This window comes from Macrobrachium nipponense, chromosome 7, assembly GCF_015104395.2.
Source record: "Macrobrachium nipponense isolate FS-2020 chromosome 7, ASM1510439v2, whole genome shotgun sequence".
Lineage (NCBI taxonomy): Eukaryota > Metazoa > Arthropoda > Malacostraca > Decapoda > Palaemonidae > Macrobrachium > Macrobrachium nipponense.
In genome coordinates this window covers 11,814,554-11,825,305 of record NC_061109.1, presented here as the reverse complement: position 1 = coordinate 11,825,305, position 10,752 = coordinate 11,814,554, and positions in this window count along the sequence as shown.

Genomic DNA, 10,752 nt, shown 5'->3' with positions numbered 1-10,752 from the left:
GTTTATAGCATGTATAGCAGCCACTGGAGGTCCTGAAGAGAAAGATTCCAAGGATTCAAGGAAGACATCCTATCAATAGAAAGGGGATCATGTGTTTTGTGCAGTAGTCTATAGCTGTATACACAGATTATACATTTCTGACTGTGCTGGTTAATATGACTTTCTCAAAGGGAAGAGGTACTAGTCACCTTTCATTCAACAAGCCTTTCATCACAGTAAACTGTAGGTAAGATGCTCCTCTGCTCATGTGGAGTTTGTTTATAGCATGTATAGCAGCCGCTGGAGGTCCGGAAGAGAAAGACACCCTTTCAAAAGGAAGAGGATAGTGTGTTTTGAGAAGTCCATTCTGAGCACCATTAACACCACACCCTTCATTAGAAAGTAATTTGACCTGAGTGACCACTACAAAAATATCTATGACAAATTAACATGTCAGCAGTTGCTTTAAGACTTTCCTTATTTGGCACTCTGTAGCGACAGCCTAAATACCTAAGGTAGCAAGATGAAATACATAAGTATTCAAAAGCTAAAAGAGGGCATACAACAGGTGTCTGTGTTCACGAGGCTACGCTAACTAATTACTCAAGAAAGCTGCAGGGTTGTTCTTGAAAATGAAAAGGAATGGAATAGAGAATTATAGCCAAAGGCCAAGCGCTAAGATCTGTGAGGTCATTCAGCGCTGAAACGGGAATTGACAGGAAATAGATTTGAAAGGAGAAAAATCTCTCAGTTCCACTATGAGACAATTGATAGGAGAGGGTGTAAAGAAAGATGGAAGTTAGGGAATATGAGCATAGGTACAATAAAATGAATGAAAGGAGCTACAGCTAGGGGCCGAGGGAGGCTACAAAGAACCTAAGCAATGCCTACAGTGCACCGCATGAGGTGTATTAACAGCACTAAGCCCGCTTCCCACGAGTTTTTCTGGAAAATTACCCGAGTATATTCACAGTCAGAATTAACCAATTATCGCCCACATATACTTTGCAGTAACTTGTTTCCTGTGTGCATATTTGTTTCCCCCTTATGTTTAATAGAGAGATTGTGGGTATAGGGTACGGATCAATTAGACAACAACTATAACTTTCACAGTTTAACGTCACTGTGATCATTTTGAATTTGTTTGAGGTTGAAAGTTTTGCCACGTGTCGAGTTGCGCTAAATGATATCTACTTTCACTTTTACATTTGTTAGGTACTTTAGACGCTTCACAAATTACATTACATTAATATATCATCTATATATCTTTTAGAAAAAATATTAAAAGCATTTGACTAAATGGAAAACGAATACGGAGGCTTAACGAGTTCCTTTGTGGGCGATGCCACGTGGCACCCATGAAAGCTGTGGTGTAAAATAGGAGGATTTAGTGTCGCAAATCTTTGCAATAGTGACGGATTTGTTTGGTTCTGCAATGCCTTCAAAAATAGCTACTGGGGCACTTTTACCGCGGTTGAAATTCATGTCAAAGTTGGTATTTCATCAGAATGATTCTAAATGTGTGTACGTATTATGAACACAAACACACACAATATATAGTACACACACACACATATATATATAATAATATATATATATATATATATATATATATATATATAATATATATATATATAGGACCTCATTCACACTAGATGGTATCTAGCGGAATTACTTATTCAAAAATGTTGCAAGCTTTTAAGGGCACTTGATTGTGAGGACTGTTTGTCATTGAAAGCCTGTAGCTTTTCTGAATAAATAACTCCGCTAGATACCATCCAGTTTGAATGAGGTCATTTTAGTAATTGTAATGTTAGACAGAACAATTGTGTATGTGATTTGATAAGCTAATCTGTGAATAAGGCCATAACTCTCTCTCTCTCTCTCTCTCTCTCTCTCTCTCTCATCTCCTCTCTCTCTCGCTCTCTCTCTCTCTCTCTCTCTCCCTTCCTCTCTCCTCTCCCTTTCCCTTTCTTGGATTTACAGTTGATTGACTTGATGGCGTGAGTGATATTCATCTCTACAGAATTAATGTTCCTATTGTCTGTACAAGTCATCCAGAAATTGTTTGTTCATCGCCAACTCTGAGTGAATCACGTATTTGGTAGGTCACGTTTCCGTCTGAAAATTCAAGTTTAAGTTTGGTCGTAAATAAGATAAACTAAAAAGAAAAATGGCATTACCATTTTCTCAACTACCTCAGGATCAAAGTCTACAGAAAATACTTCATCACACGGCAGCGAACAGCTTCAGCACTTTCACACTTTGCAGATTCTAAAGTCTTGTATTCAGAAGTTTGCCATTTGTATAAACAGTTCTACTGAAGCTGAAGTTTCAAACCGTCGTGGTGTCATGGTCTGTAGGATAAGCTGGCATGGCAAGTGCAAGCATTTTCTGATCCCTTTTTCACCAAATAAATGAATTCGGCAACTTAGTGGACTGGTTTCAAATTTTGAAGAGAATTGTTGGAAAAAGTCGATCTTCAGCGAAACTCGCATCGAATATAAAAAAACATTAACTCTTTAATGTTCTCAATATTTTCGCCAGATATTGTTGACACACTCTTTAGATATTAAATGAAACGTAGTTTCACTCTTTATCTCCAATGGTTTTAAGGCAGCAGCCGTTTTTACGGACGCATATTAAAATGCCTTTTCTCTCTCTCTCTCTCTCTCTCTCTCTCTCTCTCTCTCTCTCTCTCTCTCTCTCTCTCTCTCTCTCTCTCTCTCTCTCTATTGCAGATTTTGCCTTCAGCAGTTAGGAGCAGAATTTAGATGAAAGGAGTTCCCCTCAACAAAATATTCAGCTATTTATATACCTTTTTTGTAACCCAAGTTCTTTGTCTCAGCAACGTCTCCCATAGCAACATCTGCTCGTGCAGTTGAAAATTAAATCCTGAATATGTTTATCATTAAATGTTTTCTTCATCGCTAGGCACTTTATCCAGTCACCAAACCTGTTTCCATGCCTTAAAATGTTAATTTCTTGACACAAAAAGGCAATAAACTCAGCAGGGATTATATTGATGCGCTGACATTCAAATGACCAGTATATTAAGGATCAAGGTAAACATTTCCACGCCCAATACTGGCGTCAGATTCGGAGTCTCTCTCTCTCTTTCTCTCTCTCTCTGTGTGTGTGTGTGTAGAGAGAGAGACAGAGAATTTATCAGTTGACAACTGATAAATTCTCTCTCTCTCTCTCTCTCTCTCTCTCTCTCTCTCAATTCCTGTTACATTGCCCAGCATTTTTGACTTTTTTTATGTCACCACTTCTCACATCCCATTCCTATCGGGGCTCAACTTGGACTTGAATGGCATCAGGATGTCACTATTCATCTCAGTGACCTCGACAACTATGGATTAGACAACAATATCTATTGTTTTTTTTATTTTCAGATGTCACCCCCCTTCATAACCCTTTCTCCACTATGGATTAGACCCTAATATCTTTAATTTTAAGTTATTTTTACAAGGCATCCCCTTCCTAAACCCCTTCTCACCCCGCTTCCTATCAAGGCTGAACTTGGACTTAAAGGCATCAGGATGTCACTATTCATTTGAGCGACCTCAAAAATTATGAATCAGACACCAATATCTGTCATTTTCGGTTATTTTGACATGTCTCCCCCTTCCCAACCCCTTCTCAAATTTGAACCAAAACCCAGAAATAAGAAAGTTACATTCTGGGGAGGCAGAGGTAATAAGTTTTTAAGAAGGGTTACATATGTTTTTAAGAAAATCTATTTGGCCTATGTTCGAACCCTATGTTTGATTAACCTCTGCGCCAAATTTCATAATGATCGGTTCACTAGTGTAGAAGTTCACTTATAACAAACAAACAGACACGTTTTCCCATTTACATAATAAATATATATATATATATATATATATATATATATATATATATATATATATATATATATACATATATATATCATTGGGAAGGCTATTAATAAAGCAAATACAATATACATACTATAGAGGTCCTATTCACAGAAGACTAATATATTTCAACAATAAACTAAAACTTCCGTACGATGAAAACATCCAAAAAGCCACAGAACACCACAGTCCAATAATCCTTTCATTTTCCATCATCCCAAATCCATCAGGAGTTCGCTCATTAACGTATACTTAAATAAAAGAGGGGAAGAAGCCGGAGTTTACAAGATACCGTGTAGATACATCTCCAAAGATTAGCAGAGCACAAAAGATCGGTGCGATATGCATCAGAGAACTCAGGGATTTCGTACATACAAGTATTAGGGACAAAGGCCATACTATTAAGTGGAGTGGGGCAGAGCTGGTTTTCAAATGTTACTGTCCGTACAAAAGGAAGATGCTGGAATCTGCTATCATCAAACAAACCAACAATATGAACCTGTCAGGAGGACATAGAAAATGGGATGACATGGACGAGTTAATCCTTAGGCCTCTTCTCAAGCAAGTGTTCAAGAACATATGACCACCGGACGAGTCACCAGACGGCAGTTAATGAGGCCAGAAGACACCAGGGAATAGGTTAATTCCCACCCTTCCTGGGTCACCAATAGAGACTTACTGCCACACCAACATATGTTTTGTATATATGTTATAAATAAAGACTGATAATATGTATCGTTGTGACATTTCTTGGAATGTGAAGACTGATCACTTTTAACTTCCCATGGAGACAGAGTCCGAAGCGACGACCTGAGAAAGCTGACATCTCTTTCTGAGATGGTATGACGTTAAAGATGCTTACTTAAGCGGGTCAATGTTCGTTCTGTGGGTATGTGAGTTCATGAGGGCTTGTTCAAGGTGCCTTTGAAAACTGGCTGCGACCGGTTACCGAAGAGTGTGAATTCATATGTATATGTACTAACTATGTCCTTTGATAACGGCTTGGTTTAGCCGAGAACTAGGGAGACAGCTACGGGAGAAAAGGCAGAATGCTGGGATAGCTCTGCGAAAGTCTATTTATTAAAGTGTGTGAAGTTCCAGGCTGCAATGGATGAGTTATCATACTTTAGCCAAAGGGATGGCTTGTTGTCTGTTTGACATTTTGTAAAGATGTTCCATTTCATTTAATCTTTTGACTTTGTCTTTACAATTGTGTGTGTGCTCACTAGTGTGTTCTCCTGTCTTTTAAACAGGTGGTTCTAGTGAGGGGACCGAGTGTCCTAGTGAGGGGACTGTATTTTGGAGTAGAGATAATTGGTGTGACTAATTACTGATTAAGACATTTAAATACCGGGGGGTTGTCTGAGTTGGTTTGTCTGTAAGACTTGAACTATTATCGTTCCATTAATGATCTTTTAAGAACTTGAGTTATTCAACTAGTACTTTACTTTGAATAAAACGTTATATTTTTTGTAACTCCGACTCTAATTTAATGACCTGATGGAATGGAGAGAGAGAGAGGGGGGTGCTTTTTCCAGTGATCGCTTAGAGAGAGAGAGAGAAGAGACTGAGGGTTATCAGTTCGCCTAACGCTCAGGCTAAACGCATACCATATGTTAAATACCGGGGGGCGACGCCCTTCGCTGGTAATATATATACTCTTTTAAGACATCTTATGTCCATATTTTACCAGTGATCAGGAGCACAGAAGGAAGTGCTCGAAATATATGGTTACAGAGTTCAAATAGTGTTTTATGGGCCTTTTATCTTCATAGTATACTGTTGCATTGCAACAAAAGAATCATATATATACTATATATACAAACATATATATATATATATATATATTATATATAAATATATATATACATATACTATATAATATATATATATATATATATATTATATATATATATATAATATATATATATATATTAATATTATATATAATATATCTATATATATATATATATATATAATCCCTTTAGCACGTGATTCATTTATACCACGTAACCACAGGTGAAATATATTAGACGGGGTATAGGTCCTGACCGGTTCCGACTTTATTTCCAAGCCATTGACGAAGGACTAATATATACTATTAGAAGTCACAAATATATATACTACAGGGACAGTACTGACGAACTTACGCACAACCGTTTGAGACTACAGAGCCACCCACAGGCGGGTGTCAAGGTAGGAGTGGCTTTCAAAACTCATTTGGCTAAAATTCGCAATATACTCTCAAAGGACACTAACGATAAACTACACACCTTAGGAGACTACAAATCCACACCTGACGGGTGTCAAGGAGGCGGGGTTGGAAATCTCATTAGCAGTGCTGCCCTTTTACTGGGTTTACAAATATGATAATCCCACCTTAAAATTTAAACCATTTACAAATATCTTTTGATATTAGAGGATCAAGTTTACACATCACTAGACTAATATTCATATTATGGTTGTAACTTTCTTTTATAAAGCTAGATTCAACGATATTCTTTTCCAGTACGTTACTAGACTACACAATCCCTTTTGCCCCTTCATAGTCGATAGCATGCATGATTGTTCTCACTAAGATGTACAAGAATGCCAGTTTCCCTGTGCATATCTCACACTCTTTTTAATTTAAGTTGTTCTATTCTTTTTTCTAGTGCTTTACCCGTTTGCCCAATGTCAAAGTTGTCACAAGATATACATGGAATTTTATATATACAGCCTTCAGTATTGTCTGGGGAGTTCTCGGTAAGTACATGTCTCATTGTTTTTAAAAGCAACATTAACACCAAATTTCTTCATGAGATGGGGGATACCTTTCATATTATCATTATAAGGCAGTAGCAGCAATTTTTTTTTTTATGGAAGGTTTTTTTTGGTTTTGATACAGTCTTTTTTGTCGCATCTAATGCATTGTTGAGTACTTCACTGTCAGGATATTTTAGGATATTCTTCGCAGCTAAGAGCAATATCTACTTCATATCTGCACTTATTGCTCTATTCTTTTCTTTATTGTTTGTTGCGTTTTGCTTCGGCATTGGTTTTACTTGCTATGCAATGCTCCTTTCACTTGCAAGACTTAGATTTGTAAATGACCTGCTTCTTGAATTTCGAATGCTTGTTTCTATTCAAAGACCATCACGCTTTCCTGTAAGCAATCCCTTGTCCAACTGCCACCTGAGAATTATAGTGTCACTACGTAATTTTTGATAATTGAAAAATTATTTACCACTTTTTTACTTGAACTACCATCTCTTGCAAATCTACACAATTCTTCATCGTCACTGCCAGTCTCGTGAAGATGCAAAGACAAGAAGGCGAAGGTTTAATTGCAGTATTGGCCAGGCATCCAAGAGCACTCTGCATCAAAACACATTATGAACTGTGCAGTGCCATAATCTGCTTATGTACTGTGCAGTGCCATAATATGTTTATGTACTGTGCAGTGCCATATGTTTATGTACTGTGCAGTGCCATAATCTGCTTATGTGTTGTGCAGTGCCATCATTTTTGCATTCAAAAATCTGCAGTACAGTGACGGCAACGTTCCTCTCGTCCACTGAGAAGCAAATGCTGAAGATTTGAAAGCGGAGAAAATTCCTCTCACCCAAGAGACCTCTGCACAAATTATTCAGATCCTGATCATCATTCTGAAAGTGAGACGTTTCAGCAGCCACCCAAAATGACCTAGGAATCGCCGCTGCTGATCTACATCTTAATGAGATTCCTCTGGTGTCCTATGACTCCCCTCACCCCTACCACTGATTGTTATTCACATCTTTTCGTGGAAAAGACTTCTCTAATTTAGAGCTCTTTAACCTAGAAGGTTAAAGAGCCTCAGATTCGTGGGAAAGCGTCGTGAAGGTGATTATGCCTAGACAAGGATTCATAATAACTATGCAGCACAGTTACATCGTTACATCTCTATCAAGGTTTGAACGTAGAGAAAAATACTTGATACGAAGTATTTTGTTTAAAAAAAACACTATCCTGTATATTCTTATGACACCATTGGTGACAACGATCTCTCAGTTGACCGTCAGACTTCGATTTCTGCTATTTGCCATAACATTCTTCTCTCTCCTCCCCTCTTCCGATCCCCTCTCTGTATGTTCCCTCCACTGTGCATTAAAAAAAAGTGTTATTAACAACGACAGAAGCAATATCTAATAATAAGGAAAAGAGAAGATGGCTATCAAGTGCACAAAATAGTTAAGTATATGAGGCAAAGTAGGTTTAACACAATTATGAAAATCAGATGAAAATGTGATACTCTACGACATCATAAGGACTTTAGAATGTGTCATTTGTGAAAAAAAAGGGCTTTGGGATGAGTTAGCCGCCTGAAAGTCGAATTTAAAAAACACACGAAAAAAACAGTAGCTAGATATACTGTATAGTTGTTACTGCTGCTAGATCACTCTGGTCTTTTGCTCCTCTTTTGTCAGCACAGGCTCTTGTTTGTGTGGCGAACTATTAGTTGAAAATAAATTGGTGTACAGATAAGAGTACAACCTAAAGATAAGAGGCTGGTTGGCAGGGTCGGCGGTTCCACTCCCTCGAAAGGCCTCGTATTACGGAAGGAATCCATACGAGTGACCAAAGAGCTGCTTTAAGTATATCTAAGTTTAGCCAGGCCACTGAGCTGATGAACAGCCCTACTACGGCTGGCCCGAAGGATTAGATATTTCTACCTGGCTAGGAACTGATTGGTTGCCTAGCAGCGAGACCTACAGCTTACTGTGGGATCCGAAATAAATTGGCAGAGCGGGGAATTGAACTTAAGAGTTGGTACGAGACTTGATGTTCGATCAACAAAGGAAAAAAGGGACGGCCCAATTTACAGAATGAACCAATCAGATAACTTCAAGATCAATTAAGCAACAAACGGAAAGCCAAAGAGACAAAGCAAAAATCAAAACATCAAAAAAGAAAAGAAAGAAAAAAACTCCAATGAGAGATTATATAAGAAGGGAGTATACGAAAGCATGGGAGGAGGTAGGGAGTCAGAAAATAAAGACGAAGAGGAAAATAAACTTTTGCATCTAAGAAAAGAAGAAGAGAATTGTGTTTCAATCCCCAGAATTGCAGAAGAATATCGAGAAACTTCTTAATTTAAATACTCAATTTACTAAACAGGTCAAGTTGAGTAACTTGAAGAAAAGTGGAAAAGCTAAAGTAAGAACTGAAATTTTGCACCACATGTACCTCTGAAAGGCAGTTTGGATAGGGATTGAAAACACCAAAATATAAGTAAGTTACGCTATTAACCTTGGCATGAAATTATTTTATGACGTTACTATTCCAGGCGTGTTTACTCTCGTAGGTTGGACCTATAAAGCTCGTGGACGGCTTCTTATGCAAATATTTAAAATATCTTTCAATAGTTATTATAACAGGTTTTAAATTTCCGTCATACGGCACACTTTTCCTTTTCCCATTTGTCGTATGAATGCTTTTCACTAAAGCTGACAAAATCAAAGTTTTACTGCGAGAAGCAAGGTCTGAGTTGTTACCCTGAGTTTTATTCTGAGCGATATCCAATCCAAAAAGGCGTTCCAGCAAAATCCTCTTCTCATGGACCTCCGAGCGAAGAAAATGCACCGTCGGAATACGGGTAATCTTGTGCCCTCATTCGTGATGTTTATTATCAGGACATAAAAACCCCATAATCGCAGGATATGCGATATCTTTCTAAAAACAACCCACCATTTTTCGCTATAAGAGCGGCTTTTAAGGTCTCCACTAAGAGTTTCCCCACACCTACTCAGGCACCAAATTCATAAGCAGATTACATTCTTAAAGCTGTTTTTACAATGTGATACAGTTCCCGTGATTTTGAGTACACTAAGGGCTATGTAGTATACTTGCCATAAGAATGAATGAGAGACTGCAACTGCCACGAGACTGTGGCAGTAAATAACCATTGTTACTGAACGTTTCAAGTTTTTTTTCACATTTCAGTATTTCTATATTAGGTACTTGGGAATATTTTCTTCTTTCTTCTTTACGTGTGCCCTGAAAAATAAATGCAAAGGCGAAAAAATTCTAAAGTACGCTGTTGAATACATAAGCAAAGATGAGCAAGCTTTCATTGAAACGTAAACACAAAACTGGTACATTTTTTCAACTTCCGCAAGTTATGTCAAGGATGAGATTCCGTTCATTCAGTCACTCCATGACGACCTCAAATGTCACAAGCAAAGGACAATGCCTGCCTTTGCACCCTGCCACCAAGAAGGGTCCAGCTTTGCAATAACAAGGCGTGATCAGACCTCCAACTCACTCGGTACGCGTGCTAAAATTCGCGGTCAAATAACGTTGTTTGACCAATGAAAATCAAAATAAATATTTTATTTTATTAGAACTTTTCTGTACTGTTTAACACGCACGTGATTGATTTTTTACATTTTCATTCGAATCAATAAATCATAAATATCATATCCTGAAATTCCTGCAATCTTAACTCAAAGCGAAACACCTTTTGTAGACCTTTTTAGGCTTTTACCATGGGGCTTTCTTAACCCATATTATGAACGTCAACAGCAAGAACAACAACAACAAGGAAGTAGTTTGTAGGCTTACTCCCCCGATTAAGCGATAACCACCAGAAGAGAGGAAATAAACCGACAAACACACAAACCCTTCAGAAGCCGAGAGAGCATTCTTCCAAACGTCGCTCTATTTTTGTATCGCGTTGATGTTGCAAAAATGAGATCTCGCCCCACCACCTGCCGGATTTTTCATGAAACTTTCCACTGACATTATCACGAGTTCCAATTTTGTCCAGTGAACTTAATACGATGCTAATTCAGTCATTGCTCTTTTTTTAATGCCTTGAGTACATCATCAACACATTAATTGCCTTTTGCGAAGCGTTGATGACCCGTGT